Source organism: Schistocerca gregaria, chromosome 7 (assembly GCF_023897955.1).
Source record: "Schistocerca gregaria isolate iqSchGreg1 chromosome 7, iqSchGreg1.2, whole genome shotgun sequence".
Classification (NCBI taxonomy): domain Eukaryota; kingdom Metazoa; phylum Arthropoda; class Insecta; order Orthoptera; family Acrididae; genus Schistocerca; species Schistocerca gregaria.
Window position 1 is genome coordinate 136,999,265 of NC_064926.1, and position 14,768 is coordinate 137,014,032.

Consider the following 14,768-nt stretch of genomic DNA (forward strand, 5'->3'; position numbering starts at 1 on the left):
TGATCGCCTGAATTGAGCATAGTTCCCTGCAGTTCATCACGCATGAACGGCAAATAATAGCGTATACGTACGCTTATTATTTGCAGCATTTTTTGAAAATTCCCTGGCTTCGTTACCCCGAAAAAAATTTTGTACACTATATCTCAAATTTCCCGAAACTTCATTTGAAGCTACTCCTACTGGCTTGTCCATTCCTGCCTGTGCTCTAGTTTTCATTGCTGTTCTAGCAACAAAGAAAACGGCAGACAAATGCAAAACAACTATCTCAACACAAAACTGTAAGCTTCACTGTTAAAAAATAAATACTTAACTAGAACATTGCTGAAATAAAAATTAACGCGAAGCAGCGCGCAAGCAACAAAAAATGTTATGCAACAACTACCGACTAAGTACTATTGCATAAAATATTGCGAATTCAGTAGCAAGACGAAGCATCGGTAACTGCGAAGTAGTTCAACGAAACGAAATCTTGGCAGGCAGGCCGTCAGGTAAAACTACAAGTTGAAAAAGAGAGTATGGGAGAGAGACAGAGGGTGATAGTGGTAAACCCCTTCCCTCAAAAATATTTCTGTCCTTCATAACACCTCTGTGTTACCACAGATTTTTACTAAGACTGGTACACGCGAGATGCTTATTTGCTTCCACCACACTGGGTGGAATGCATAAGTTCTAACAAATGTTCACCAACTTGCAGTCTTCTATAGTTGTTGTCCTTTGCGCAGAAGGCAGCTCGTGTGTCGTGAATCCGTTACCCTGAGGCTGTAAGAATCTCTTAGCAAGGAACAGTTATCTAAGAAGTAGTTAAATTTCCAGACAGTTTGTTTATACGGGATGCCAATCCCTTTATATTGGCAGAACACGAGAAACTGCAAAGCTTCATTACACTTTACAGTCACAAATAATTTCTATTCTTAAACAAATTAATGAACTGCGTATTTCCGTAATTACAGCTCTCACATTTACAAACTCGATATTATAAGTTAAGTCCTAACTGATATCGCGGAAGACAACATTTTTGTCCTCCGACGCTGCCGAACCAGCTATGATCTTACAGCCTAGCCACATCGCCGCCATCCATGTTAGGCACCATCCGAAGATCACCGAAGTGCTTCGTCTGCCTTTTCGTTTAGCAGTTGTTCATTATTTTGCTGGTTATTAATACCTATGAAATAATGATATGATAGTACGCTATTGAGAGATGCTTTAATTTGAAATAACAGATCACCTTCCGAACGTAGCAGTCAACCGCGGAGAAGAGCCACAATTTAGACGGTCTTCTTGACGATATCCGTACCTAACAAACCATCTGCCATCGGTACCTCACATCACTTTATGTCATCTTGACACTGCCGCTTTCTCAACTGCTCTAAGAAGAGCTTAATGTACCTGAATACGATGGCTGCAAAGCCAGAAATATTACAAAACGACTTACAGTAATTTTCGGGTATGCAGTCTAATAATGGGATCCAGCTGCAGACCCGAAAATTACTGGAAGGAGAAATACGCCGGGATCATTTCAGAAATCACATTACAGAACGAGTTCGTAATTATTTTAAATTATTAGCACACAGGAAAGTTCAAAGAACCTTCTGTGAAATTAAAAGCAAGCGTGATTAAATTAAGAGTGCAACTGGAATTCCACTGTTAAATGCAGACGAGATAGCGAATAGGTGGATAGAATACATTGAAAGTGGGAGGATTTGTCTGATGTGATTGCGAAGAAGCACGAGTCGATTTAAAAGAGATAGGGGACCCGGTATTAGAATCTGAATTTAAAAGAACTTTAGAGGACTTCAGATCAAATAAGGCAGAAGGGATAGATAAAATTCCACCACAGTTTCTAAAATCGTTGGGGGAACTGGCAAATCAAACGACTATTCACGTTGGTGCGTAGAATATATATACCATCTGGCTTTCGGAAAAACATCATCCACGCAATTCGGAAGACGGCAAGAGCTGACAAGTGCGAGAATTATCGCACAACCAGGTTAACAGCTCATGCATCCAAGATGCTGACAAGAATAAGATTCAGAAGATTGAGGATGCGCTAGATGACGATTAGTTTGGCTTTAGGTGGTGGTGGTGGTTAGTGTTTAACGTGCCGTCGACAATGAGGTCATTAGAGACGAAGCGCAAACTCGAGTTAGGGAAGGATTGGGAAGGAAATCGGCCGTGCCCTTTCAAAGGAACCATCCCGGCATTTGCCTGAAACAATTTAGGGAAATCACGGAAAACCTAAATCAGGATGGCCGGAGACGGGATTGAACCGTCGTCCTCCCGAATGCGAGTCCAGTGTGCTAACCACTGCACCACCTCGCTCGGTTTGACTTTAGGAAAGATAAAGGCACGACAGTGGCAATTGCGACGTTGCCCTTAATAATGGAAGCAGGACTAAAGAAAAATCAAGACAGGATTTGTCGACCTGGAAAAAGCTTTGGACAATGTAAAATGGTGCAAGGTGTTCGAAATTCTGAGAAAAATAGAGACGGGTCATATACAATATGTACAACAGCCAAGGGTGGACGACAAAGAACTAAGTGCTCGTATTAAAAAGAGTGTAAAACAAGGACATAGTCTTTCGCCCCTACTGTACAATCGAGGAAGCAATGAGGGAAATAAAAGAAAGGTTCAGGAGTTGAATTAAAACTCAAGGTGAAAGGATATCAATGATACGATTCGCTGATGGTGTTGCTATCCTGAGTGAAAGTGAAGAAGAATTACATGATCTGCTGAATGGAATGAACAGTCTAATGAGTACGGAGTATGGGTTGAGAGCAAATCGAAGAAAAACGATGGTAATGAGAAGTAGCGGAAATGAGGACAGCGAGAAACTTAATATCAGAATCTATATTCACGAAGTAGATGAAGTTAAGGAATTCTGCCACATAGGCAGTAAAATAACGAGTAACAGACGGAGCAAGGGGTACATCAAAAGCAGTGTAGCAATGGGAAAAAGGGCAATACTGCCCAAGAGAAGCCTACTAATGTGAAACATCGATCTCCAGAAGAGAATCGAAGCATCTGAGCAGTGGTACTACAGGCGATTGTTGAAAATGAAATGGACTGATTAGGTAAGGATTGAGGGGGCTTTCCACAGAATCAGAGACGAAAAGCATATGTAGAAAACACCGATAATCATAGAGGACAGGACGATAGGACATCCGTTAAGACATGAGGGAACGACTCTCATGGTACTAATGGGATCTGCGGACAACGAATTATAAAGAAATCAATTGTCAACTATTTGACTGCGAGTTCTAAAAATACCTTCCAACGTCTCCTAACAACTGTTCTGCAATGCTTCTCTACGGAACAGACAACTTACCTCGTCTTTCCGCTCCACCTGAGTGATCAGGAACATGCTAAAATACTTCAAGAGCTATACTTGGATCCATGGGGAATGGAATGCATGGAGTAATTGTAACAACTACAGCCACATTTTTATACATAGAAATGTTCATCAGAAGAGTTTTGGTCAACGAGCCTTAAACGGAGTAAAAAAAAATGAAACAATGCAATAATGTCTGTAGTCTGTTTTACACTGTGTGATCAAAAGTATCCGGACACCTGGCTGACAATGACTTGCAAGTTCGTGGCGCCCTCCATCGGTAATGCTGGAATTCAGTATGGTGTTGGCCCTCCCTTAGCCTTGATGACAGTTTCAACTCTCGTAGATATACGTGCAATCAGGTGCTGGAAGGTTTCATGGGGAATGGGAGCCAGTTCTTCACGGAGGGCTGCACTGAGTAGAGGTATCGATGTCGGTCGGTGAGGCCTGGCAACAAGTCGGCATTCCAAGACATCCTAAAGGTATTCTACAGGATTCAGGTTAGGACTCTGTGCAGGCCAGTCCATTACAGGGATGTTATTGTCGTCTAACCACTTCGCCACAGGCCGTGCATTATGAACAGGAGCTCGATCGTGGTGAAAGTTGCAATCGCCATTCCCGAATTGCTCTTCAACAGTGGGAAGCAAGAGGGTGCTTAAGACGTCAATGTAGGCCCGTGCTCTGAAATGCCACGCAAAACAAGGGGTGCAAGCACCATCCATGAAAAGCACGACCACACCATAAAACCACCGCCTCCGAATTTTACTGTTGGCACTACACACGCTGGCAGATTACGTTCACCGGGCATTCGCCATACCCGCTCCCTGCCATCGGATCGCCACAATGTGTACCGTGATTATTCATTCCACACAACGCTTTTTCACTCTTCAATCGTCCAATGTTTACGCTCCTTACGCCAAGCGGGGCGTTGTTCGGCACTAACCGCCATGATGTGGGCCTTATGAGCAGCCGCTCGATCACGAAATCCAAGTTTTCCCACCTCCCGCCTAACTGTCATAGTACGTGCAGGGATCCTGATGCAATTTTGAATTCCTTTCGGCGGTCTCTGTCAGTCAACAGACGAGGGCGGCCTGTACGCTTTTGTACTGCATCTATCCTTTCATGCATCCACTTTACTATCACATTGGAAACAGTAGACCTAGGGATGTTTAGGAGTATGGAAATCTCGCGTACAGACATATGGCGAAAGTGACACCCAAGCACCTGACCACGTCTAATGACAACTGAGGTCACTGATGTGGAGTACTGGCAGTAGGTGGCGCCACAATGCTCCTAATGTGAAAAACGTATGTTTTTGGAGGTGTCGGAATACTTTTGATCACATAGTGTATTTGCAGCTTAATATTTGAACGCTGACGATCCTTATACAGTCCTTTAATTATCAGACACTGTCTATGTTGAATGAGCACCTTTCTGGCCACAACAAAGGTACAAATATTACTCTCAATGTTCGCATACAAATCACTCCAGTGTGCAAGCAACCAACAACTACTGCAGCAAAAAGGTAAATTATCAAGAACTCCTCGATTAGTACCAATGTCTCCTCCAGCGCTACCAGCACGATCACGGCAAGCTGCGACCTCTCATGACTTCACTCCACCGAAAATTGCGTCCGACCACTTCCGACTGCTGCTTGTTCGTTACTACTTGTGAGAATAATATCTCAGACTCAGAGTTGGTGTATGCACACAGCAGCATCATAGACGTGCAACATTTAATTTAATTCACAATGTAAGTTTGTAAAGAGTATTCTTTGACGAACAAGTCACGTCATTTCTTCATCTGTACAATCCCTGGACTGTTTATATTGCCGTTTCCTGTTTGTGTGTCATCTAAAGATGAAAATATATATGTATGAAGAATCTCAGGGTTCGTCTGCTGAAATGTAATGTGAGTAGCTTTATTACTGTTTAAAATTAGTGCTTATGGTGGCATACTACTTTAACAAGTACTGATGAGCTGATTATACCTTACCTGTAACGAAATGAAACTCAAAACAGACATCCGTCGATAAAAAAAAAAGATTCTTAATGTAATTCACTGATCATCCTGGAGAAGAGGAAGTAAGCTTTCGAAACGCGTTGGGAAGGAAATAAAAAGTCTCTGACACAGTTAAATGCTTTAATTTATTTCTATATCATAAAGGTTGAATGTGGCAAATGTAAGATTGGCATGAAGTGCGTTACATCCTTGTAGTGCACATGATTAAGAATTGTCGTTCAGCCACACAAACTAGTTAGGAGTAATGCCATGTACTTTCTGCATATACTGTGTTTCAGCAGAAAAGACGACAACTGGAGCACAAGAAAAGGCACCCAAAATCGATGCCGTTTTATACGACAGATATAAAACAGAGACTGAAATTCATATAAATTAAAACCATTATGAAATAATGAAAGCACATCCTTAAGTACAAGTACATTCTCACTATCGTTGCTGAGAATCTTGCCAAATGAGTCTCATTCTGCACCTTGTGGATCGATTTCCGCCTCGTCATCAGTATTGGCATTGTTGGAGGTTCAGCATTAAAACTGTAGAAATGAAAACACTATTGCACCACATGTGGCACACATTGTACGTCGACTTTTCCTCGATGTGAACTGACAGTCACTGAGCCACCCTTCCACATATCCCATGCACAGAGGCTGCTTATTTTGACTTGGTGAACTGTCACGTCATTATTATTGCTTCACCCAATCTGTACGTCATGTTGATGAGTTTTCTTTCACTTTTAGTTATACCGTAAGTAATTTTGCATTAACCCGAAGGCCAGTTTTCTGCAGGGTTTAGCAAAACAAAACACGGCCGTCCCTCGTAAAGTGTAGGATGTCTAGGTTGGAGCGGTATCACAGACTGTTCACAGTTGAGAAGTGCACGGTAAGCGCCCGCACTACATTTGGTCATCTTAATAATACACATATGGTACGTTGCTGATGACCAAATATTATATATATATATATATATATATATATATATATATATATATATATAGATAGATAGATAGATAGATAGATAGTTAGCTTAAGTTATTTCTCGCAATCGTTCTATATATCAGTACGTCTTCGAGGGACAATAGTAAAAAGTTCACATTTGGTAGATTATTTACGGTTTCTGCTCCTGGACACAATATCTGTTGTCTCTGTAGAGAATTTTTTTTTATTTTGTAGGCCCTCAGTCCTGTCGATCAGGGGCACAAATTCTTCTTATATTATTGGTTAACAATATGTAAGATATATCTCGTGAAATTATCGTAATTCGTTGCTATGGTTGACACAGATCACTCTACACCAGATCAGTAAAGAGCGCAGCTATCACTGTAATGTCTCTGTTTTTACATTGTTAGATTCTGTAAAGAAAATTCTCCCTTGATTCTGATAATACTGTAAACTACTTTGATGTATTTTTTCAGTATAACGTTCACTCACAATATTCAGACTTCACAGAGGTCACCCTCATTAGCATTAATTTTTGATTATCGTAGGTAGTAAGTTTCAAAGATGTTACAAGCCGTGGTAGTTTTCTGTGCACGAAATACCAATCAGTCTACAAGATTAAATCTCCCTGTTTCTTTTGAGTAGATTGATACTTTCCTCATAGTCAATACTTTGGAAATAAAATTCGTAATTCAGGTACATACGTTTCCAATTACAAATCCGTCCAGATGTTCTGCTACACAAGAGTACTATACTGTTGCATATGACCACTTATGTAAAACTGACACATTTACATAGGATGTTCGTCGCTAAATACCAAAAGGGACTGATTTCATTTTACACATACAACATTTTTCATGTCAATAACAAGAACGAAAATTTGTTTTTAATTATGGGCCCTGGTAGTAGAATTGATCCACAAAATTATCGTCCAGTACCCTTGAGGTCAAAAAATTTGTGTGAAATCTTATGGGACTTAACTGCTAAGGTCATCAGTCCCTAAGATTACACACTACTTAACTTAAATTATCCTAAGGACAAACTCACACACCCATGCCCGAGGGAGGACTCGAACCTCCGCCGGGACCGCCGCACAGTCCATGACTGCAACGCCTGAGACTGCTTGGCTAATCAATAGATGAGTTGATAAATGAATAACCTTGCAAATTAGTTGATAAATGAATAACCATGCAAATGTTCAGTGATAATTGTAGATACTTTGAGGTTGTTACAAACACTAATTCTTTTCTGATTCTGTCACAGTAAATTTTTTTATTCTGATTAAAAAATTGTTACTTTTTAAAAAAAATCGTTGGATTTAAATAAATAAGATGTGGAAGAAGAAGAAGAAGAAGAAGAAGAAGAAGAAGAAGAAGAAGAGGTACTGATAAGGGGATATGCTAAGACTGAATTCTTTAGTTCAAAATTTTTATTCAAAATAAAGTTTCTCCTTCACAAAATCTGATATGAAACATTTTACGTTAACTTCAAAATCAATGAACTTCTCAACTGTTCTATAATTCTCACTTACTGACGTAGTTAACGGTACTTGGATTGTTACATGACAAACGGTCTTACATCGTTTGACAAAATAGATTCCAAAATTTAACTTCGTTGTATCAGGTTTACAAAATACACAAACTATTACAAATCCGGTATTCCTAATCAACCTATACATTAAACCTGATGGCAAACACTTGGTTCCTACACTGAAGGGTCTGTACTGTAAAATTAGCCAGATAAACATTGCATTGCTGCATACTTAAAATTAAATATACAAAATTTCATTACCTTACAAAACTGTATTATGCTGCATCCATAGACGAACAGCTAAATTCTCACAGCTAGCCACTAGCTTAAAGTCTTACAACCTACCTTTAACAGAGTATAACGGCAACTGCTACTGCTTTCCGCCCGCCCCTGCTTACAATCGATTCTGCCACTCAGGCAACACCTTTGGTTCAGTGGTGTCAAAGATACAATCTCTTCTACATGTGACAACCATTTCATGTCATTTTTCATGAAATATATTACAAAATCGGGCTCCACGTACAAGTGGACCCCTCACAATTTATCGATGCTGTAGTACTGTCTGAAAGATGCTGCATAAATTTTCAGTCAGATCTTGGTAAGATTTCAAAAGTGGTGCAAAGATTGGCATTTTGCTTTACGATTTCAGAAATGTAAAATTGTGTACTTCACAAAACGAAAGGATGTAGTATTCGATGACTACAATATCGATGAGTCACTGTTGGAACCGGCCAACTAATACAAATATCTGGGTGTAACACTTTGTAGGGATATAAAATTGGATGATCACATGATTTCAGTTGTGAGTGAAGCGGGCAGTAGACTTCGGTTTATTGGTAGAATACTGGGGAAGTTCAATCAGTCTACAAAGGAGATTGTTCACAAATTACTCGTGCAACTTGTTCTTGAATATTGCTCAAATGTGCGGAATTCGTACGAAATAGGACTAACAGAGGATATTGAATGTATACAGAGAGGGCAGCACGAATGTTCACAGGTTTGTTTAATCAGTGATAGAGTGTCACAGAGACACTGAAGGAACCGAAGTGGCAGACTCTTAAAGATGGCCGTAAATTATCCCAAGAAAGGTCTATTAACAAAGATTCAAAAACCGGTGTTAAATGATGACTAAGAATATACTGCAGTTACCTACATATTGTTCACATAGGAGCTCGCATAGGGTAAGATTAGAATAAATACTGCAAGCACAGATGCATTCAAACAAATATACTTGCCCCGCTCCGTAAGTTGACGGAACGGGCAGAAACCGTAATAACTGCTAGAATACGAAGTACCGTCTGCCATGATCCTCACGGCAGCTTCAGAGTATAGATCCAGGTGTGGACGTACTAACGGCCCGAATCAACAGCTTCTTCTACCGACGCATGACTGTCGTTTGAATGACATTGATGGCCAGCTTATCATCTTGTAGCGCCGGCTCCGGGAACTCAGTGGCCGTTGAGTCTGCGCCCCCGCGACCATGAAATTAAACAAGGAAACAAACCACATAATATTTTGCGACAGAAGATATCTTGTTCTATACATTATTAGCAGCACTTGCCATATATTGTAGTCCGCTTGTGAGTCGGGGCATCCTGATCATATCAGCACATACCTCTTTGCCAGGAGTACAAGACTGGTCACCATTATCTCTTTGGCTACATGACATCTCCAAGAGATGTCATTCTGAATGATATATATTGTAACTCATCCTATAAAAGAAAAGTTAAAACTGCGAAAATTGCTGTTGTAGCATTCTTCTGAATATTTATTTTTCTGAAGTCGGGATGAGTCATAGTGGCCACCCCTGGGATATCGATGTATACTCATGCTCATAAATTAAGGATAATTGCAGAATGTGGTGCCACACAACGTATCACTACACAAAACTGGTGCTAATAGCTTAGGCACATAGGGAACACACACAACACAGATCTGTAAGCTCACGGTATTGGTGATAAGTTGAGAAAACCGTTCCGAAACACATGTGCTACAAAACGCCACTGTTTACTGCGCATGTACCCCGACATCAATATGAGATATGATCACAATGCACACGTACACAGGCCGCACAACGGGTTGGCATACTCTGGATCAGGTGGTCGACCAGCTGCTGGGGTATAGCCTCCCATTCTTGCACCAGCGCCTGTCGGAGCTCCTGCAGTGACATAGGGGTGTGAATACGTGCAGAGATATGTCGATCGAGAGCATCCCAGACGTGCTCGATGGGGTTTACGACTGGAGAATAGGCAAGCCACTCCACTCGCCTGATATCATCTGTTTCAAGATACTCCTCCACGATGGCAGCTCGGTGGGGCCGTGCGTTATCATTCATCAGGAGGAAGGTGGGACCCACTGCACCACTGAAAAGGCGGAGTTACTGGAGCCAAATGACGTCCCGATACATCTGACTTGTTACAGTTCATCTGTCAAAGACATGGAGGGGTGAACGTGCACCAATCATAATCCCACCCCACACCTCCATAGAGGTCCCTTTCAAGGGGTTGGTATCTGGTTCCTGGTTCACGCCAGAAGAAACCGCAGCGATAACCACTATTCAGGCTATACCTGGACTCATCCGTGAACATAACCTGGGACCACTGTTCCAATGACCATGTACTGTGTTCTTGACACCAGGTTTTACGGGCTCTCCTGTGACCAGGGGTCAGTGGAATGCACCTTGCAGGTCTCTGAGCGAATAAACCATGTCTGTAGACTGTGTGTCTGGAGACAATTGTTCCAGTGGCTGCAATAAGGTCCCGAGCATGGCTACCAGCAGTACTCCGTGGCCGTCTGGGTCTTCTTGTGGTGTTGTACACTGTGGACGTCCCGTACTGTAGCGTCTGGACACGTTTCCTGTCTGCTGGAATTTTTGCTATAATCTTGAGATCACACTCTGTGGCACACGGAGGGCCCGTGCTACGACCTGCTGTGTTTGACCAATCTCCAATCGCCCTAGTTTTCTACCCCTCATAATGTGATCAGTATGTGTTCTTTGAGCCATTTGCACCACACACTCACCATTAGCACGTCTGGAAACGTCTGCACCCTCATCGTTTCGGAATCGTCATCCATCGTGATCCTCTTTTATCTTTCATCCTGCTGGATACATGTTAATTACAAGTCGCTAAGTGTTGACTGTATGGAGATGTTCCCATACCTCCCACTCGAACCGCTGCAGCTGTTCTGACGTTTGGCGGGCCAAGTGCGGTGTCCCGTTATCGTGCAGCCTTTGTTTAATTGTCTCACGCAACCGGGGCAACGTTGGACAGTACGAAGGAGAGTTGATTGCCAAGCCTTTCGGCGTAAATTCTACGGGCATCACACCCTCCATGTCACAGAGCACTGTCGCCATCACCTTTCCTACTGAAGGTTGGACTTGGGCGTCTTTCGTTGTGGTGTGGACCCATTCCATCGATGTGATGGACTCGCGTTTCACCCACTGTGATGATTCGCCTCGTTGTCCTTCACACAATATCGTTCCAAAAATGACAGTGACGACTGGAAACGTTGTCCCTTGTGAGCGTCGGTGAGCAGCTGTGGGACCCATGTGGCACGCAAATTACAATATCCAAGATGCTGGTGAGCAATGGAGACCACTTTGCAGTACGAGATGTTCAGCATGCTGGCAGTTTCCCGATACTCTAACGATCACATCCACACGGCCAACATTCTCAACAGTACTGGACGTTGCGGGACTCCCTTCACGACATTCGTCAGACATCCGTGCGCCAGGAGTACAATTTCTTACACCACTTTACTACACCTGGGCGAGAGACTGCTCGCTCGCCATACGAAGCACGATATCACGATGAAAGTTCGTGCAACTGAGCCGTTTATCCTATTGACATTTAATCGTTACACGCACCTCCAGTTTTGAATGAACATCCAGTTGACGCACACCCTCTGCACACACAACATGACGGGATACCACACCACGAGGCTTATCGTTCGTGTCAGCAGCTACTGTGCCGTGCTGCACATTGGCCGCTGTCACGACACACAGCGTGCTCTCGCGGCGAGCCTCGCATTTACTTACAGTATTATGTCACCAAAGTAAACATTTCATTATATAAAAGAACTTCTTCTCCTAATGTTGTAGACTCTGTTACTGAAATCAATTGCCCCCTATTGAAGGTTTTCAGTCCATTTCTTCTAAACGAAACGTCAGCTACGGTCACATATTATCATTACTATATAATACTACTGTCTCAGTCTCATCACACACATTACTGTTTAGTGTACTACGACATGATCGAGGAACTAATATACAGCATTACGCGGCCATAATTGTGTGTGTAAAATCTATATGCATTTTGTATTTCGATACTTTGTCTTGTACACGACCACCTTTTTTGTTATTCTATAGCTGGGCGGAACATAGATTGCCCTTTATTTAACTTAGCACATCTTTTAAAATCCCAGCACACAGATTCCCCTCTATTTTACTTAGAACATTATTTTTTTAAATTTATTTTAAGATTAGAGATTACCGCCTGATACATTTTTTTGAATAAACTAAGATCATTCACGTCCTCAATGCACTGTTACGAGTAATATGTTTCGTACTGCCTCATGGCTAAATTCCATATATATAGATTATAATAATTCGTAACTGATTCACCAAAACAAATGTCCCCACAGGGAGTCAGCCTACTGACATGAAATACAAGTCTATTCCTTGAAGTAAATGGGAGTTTAGCGTTATTTCCACTCAAAATACCACATTGAATTCAGCGGCCATTTTCGGCCTAAGTAATAGGAAGTGACGTCTTACGGTTTGCCACTTACGGCCCCCAAGTAATATCACCTTAAACTAACTAACACCAACACGATCACTCCCTTTGGCTTTCTCAGTTATTTTCAACCATGCCACCTGCCTTACACGGCTAAATTTCACTACTGCCAAGTCTCCAAGAACGTCCAGTTAAGCCGCTTACTATCCTTATGTTTAACTGAATACACTAAACCAACTACCGTTACTTTTCTTACAAAGGCTATAACTCCTGTCCTAGGTTTGCTTACTGCACTTGGATTTGATGCTTTTATATTAAACTAAAGGATGGTTAGACTCTAAGGTAGTTTAGTTCACTTATATCAGCGATAGTCTAGTATAGTCATTCAACTTAAACATTGATTAGTATACATGCTCAATAATAATTAATCTGAAGCACTTTTACTTCGGGAATGTCATCACTATGAAAACGAATTTTCCCGAAATCAGTATTTCGGGTGTTGGTTTGCTGACCCCTATACAACTACATTATCTTGCTATTTTTGGCAATAATTATAACTTTGATTCAGGCAGCAGCAAACAGGATATAAAAGAAGTTCATTTACTCTTAAAATCAACCCTCAGTAAGATATTTACAAAATTATATGCGGTCTAAATAACTAATTTTTTTCTTATTTTTTTACACTGGGTGGCCCACTAATAGTGACCGGACCAAACATCTCACGAATTAAGCATCAAACGAAGAAACTACAAGAAACGAAACTAGTCTAGCTTGAAGGGGGAAACCAGATGACGCTATGGTTGGCCCGCTAGATGGCGCTGCCATAGTTCAAACAGATATCAACAGGGTTTTTTTGTTTTTAAATAGGAACCCTCATTTTTTATTACATATTCGTATAGTGCATAAAGAAATATGAATGTTCAAGTTGGACCACTTTTTTCGATTTTTGATAGATGCCGCTGTGATAGTCACAAACGTATAAGTTGTAAGTAGGCTGTTTAGGTTTTTTATATTGGTAACGCCGCCGCCACGTAGCGCTCTGTATGAAAATCACTGGCTGTGCTGTCTGCAGTCTGTGGCTGGTTTGCATTGTTGTCTGCCATTGTAGTGTTAGGCAGCGGCAGCTGGATGCTAACAGCGCGTAGCGTTGCGCAGTTGAAGGTGAGCCGCCAGCAGTGGTGGACGTGGGGAGAGAGATGGCGGAGTTTTGAAATTTGTAAGAATTGGTGTCACGAACTGATATATATATTATGACCATTAAGGTAAATACAATGTTTGTTCTGTATTAAAATCTTTCATTTGCTAACTATGCCTATCAGTAGTTAGTGCCTTCAGTAGTTTGAATCTTTTATTTAGCTGGCTGTAGTGGCACTCGCTGTATTGCAGTAGCTTGAGTAACGAAGATTTTTATGAGGTAAGTGATTTGTGAAACGTATAGGTTAATGTTAGTCAGGGCCATTCTTTCGTAGGGATTTTTGGAAGTCAGATTGCGTTGCGCTAAAAATATTGTGTGTCAGCTTAAGCACAGTCGTGTATAAATTGTTCTAAGGGGACGTTTCATAAAGTACGTGGTATCACGTAACATTCCGCCAGTGCGGACGGTATTTGCTTCGTGATACATTACCCGTGTTAAAATTGACCGTTTAGCAATTGCGGAAAAGGTCGATGTCGTGTTGATGTATGGCTATTGTGAGCAAAATATCCAACGGGTGTCTGATATGTGTGCTGCTCGGCATCCTGGACAGCGACATCCAAGTGTCAGGACCGTTCGCCGGATAGTTACGTCATTTAAGGGAACAGGAAGTGTTCAGCCACATGTGAAACGTCAACCACGACATGGAACAAATGATGATGCCAAAGTAGGTGTTTTAGTTGCTGTCGCGGCTAATCCGCACATCAGTATCACACAAACTGCGCGAGAATCGGGAATCTCAAAAACGTCGGTGTTGAGAATGCTACATCACCCGTACCAGATTTGTATGCACCAGGAAATGCATGGCGACGACTTTGAACGTCATGTACAGTTCTGCCACTGGGCACAAGAGAAATTACGGGACGATGACAGATTTTTTGCACGCGTTCTATTTATTGACGAAGTGTTATTCACCAACAGCGGTAGCGTAAACCGGCATAATATGCACTATGGCGCAACGGAAAATCCACGATGGCTGCGACAAGTGGAACATCAGCGACGTTGGCGGGTTAATGTGTGGTGCGGCA

General features: G+C 41.8%; 1 non-coding gene across 1 annotated transcript; it reads right to left on the reverse strand.

The window, feature by feature from the left end:
• Nucleotides 1-2,246: 2,246 nt before the first annotated feature.
• Trnaa-cgc (transfer RNA alanine (anticodon CGC)) lies at nucleotides 2,247-2,319 on the reverse strand. The gene has a single exon. It is a non-coding gene; the product is annotated as a tRNA-Ala (tRNA).
• Between the last annotated feature and the right edge of the window lie 12,449 nt (nucleotides 2,320-14,768).